Genomic DNA, 2,620 nt, shown 5'->3' on the forward strand with positions numbered 1-2,620 from the left:
TGTATAGCTCTGGCTGTCCTGGAACTCACTCTGTAGACCAGGCTGGCCTTGAACTCAGAAATCCGCCTGCCTCTGCCTCCCGAGTGCTGGGATTAAAGGAGTGCGCCACCACACCCCACTCTGTGCCCAACTCTTAATGTGGATTCTGGGAATTTGAAACTAAGTCCTCAGACTAATGCATCAAGAGCTCTTACCTGATGCCATCTGTAAGGATCCTGAGTTTTACAAGACTATTTGGACATGTGATTTAAAATGTACTACAATCCATAGACTATCATTCGGGATCATGAAAATACCAGACAAATTAACATATTTTAGGGGTACCAAGTCCCATTTGCACAGCACCATATGATTCCTAAAGAGTTCATAAATGCCTCTTCTGAGAATGACAAGGCAGGCTATGATCACTATGTAGATGAGAAATCTGAGTCACAGATAGCTCAAGATAAAAAAAAAAATGAACTAAAATATAGTTTAGGTTTTTCAACATTTACTCAACAAATAACTAGACTGTCAACACAGTGTTAGGAACTGATACTGATAGGACAGAGTCGTTGCTCTCCAGTTCAGACTTTAAGGGAACTAAGAAAATAAACACAGGACACAGATAAATGCTATAGAGCATGGTAATAAGTTAGTGGTTGTTGAATGGCATGATGAGTCATCGCAGTGGTCTTCGTAGCAGCTGAACATGTGAAACAGGCAGCCAAAGCATGCATGCCAGGGGCTACAAAGCATCTAGGTTGAAGAAAGAGCAAGAATACAGACTAAGATAGGGAAACCTTGGATAGCAAAGTGGACAGATGGCTGTAGTGGAGGAAGAGGGAGAGACCTGATTACATGAACCTTTTCTAGGGAAAAGGATTTAAAGTATAATTGGAAATGTACAGGTAAGATCTGTTTCCAAGAAATCATGAAAAGATGGATTGAAATATAGTCAGAAAGAAGATATACTTGAGCTATAAAAAGGTAGGTAAGGGTATGGCCCTTGGATGATATCTGTAATGGCTATTCCTGGTTGTCAACTTGAATGTATCTGTAATGAACTACAATCCAGAATTGGAGGGCTCACCTGTGATCTAGATCTTAAGGCTAGAAGACACAAGTTTCTGACCTGGATCTTGGCATGGAGATCTTGAGGCATAGTGGCTAAGGCAAGGAGATCTGTAAGTTTAAGGTCAGCCTGGGACAAAACAAGTCCCAGATCCAGGCATGGTGGTATACACCTTGTGCTGGAAACCTATATAAGAATATTGGAAGAAAGAAGATTCACTCTTCACCTGCTTGCACTTACTCGCCAGCACATCTGTTGGAACCTACTTCTACAGAAGACCAGCTGAAACAACTAGCCTCATGGGACTGAGCAACTACTAGATTCTTGGACTTCCATTTACAGCTGCCCATTGTTGGAGAGTTGGACCACAGACTGTAAGTATAGAGATATACCATACATTTTGTGACTCTAGAGAAGCCTAATACAATACCCCTGTACGTTGAGTATGTTAGTTTTGAATCCTTATAGTTCTGTACAAACTTGGTTTTTTTTTTTTTTTTCAGACAGGGTTTTTCTGTGTAGCCCTGGCTGACCTAGAACTCACTCTGTAGAACATGCTGTCCTTGAACTCAGGGATCTACTTGCCTCTGCCTCCTGAGTGTGAAGATTAAAGGGCACAAAGTACCATCACTTGGCCAACTTTTTTTAAATTTTGAAAGATTATTTTGTTTTACATGTTCAGGTGTTTTGTTTGTATGTGTATGTATGTACCCCGTGAGTGGTAGGAACTAAACCCTGGTCCTCTGGAAAAGTGCCAGTGCTCTTAACTGGTGAGCCATCTTGACAACTCTACAGATTCTTTACCTTTTTTGTTGTTGTTGTTAGTGAAACATAAACAAGAAGGAGCAAAACTAAAGTGCTCCCTTTTGGTCTGGGACTACAGTGATAGTAATTGGGCCAGGGCTGGAGTAGCAGGGTTAAAAAGTACTGGACCTCATACACTGGCAAGAGTCAATGCAGTCTTCCTGAGGGCCAGAGAAAAGGCAGGGGCAGGGATCAAGGAAGAGTCAGAGGTATGAACTCAATGCCTGAAGATATTTTCAGTTATCACAATTGGTGGTGCTTAGGAGAGATGGGATTGGCACTGAGGGAAAGTAGTAGCCAAAGATGCTTCAAGATATTGTACCATGCAAACCATACAGCCAAGAATTACCCACTCCAAAGTCTCTCAGTAGTACTGAGGATGAGAAACCTTAGCCTAAGCTGAGTCCAATGTATTCCATACTAGAATACCTTCCCAGTATATACAGTGTTGTAAGAAATTAGAAATGAAAGTCCTTTCAATATTTAGAAAAAGCCTAAACGATGATAATATGGTTATAGGGGGAATAAATAAAACTCTGAATTATTTCAACCAGAACATCTAATTAGTATACAAATCTAATTAATGAATAAAGACATCAATTACTGATGAGTAAATGAATGCTATTTGCTGGGCAAACTTTCTCAAAATGCGACTGAAATAGTCTCACTGGCTAGTTTTTCTACATATTGCTGTGATTAAATCTGTAGCCCAATACCTTTACTGTTTTTCTTTTCTTTTCTTTTCTTTTTTTTTTTTTTTTT

The sequence above is a fragment of the Mus pahari genome, chromosome 4, assembly GCF_900095145.1.
Source record: "Mus pahari chromosome 4, PAHARI_EIJ_v1.1, whole genome shotgun sequence".
In the NCBI taxonomy this organism is placed as follows: domain Eukaryota; kingdom Metazoa; phylum Chordata; class Mammalia; order Rodentia; family Muridae; genus Mus; species Mus pahari.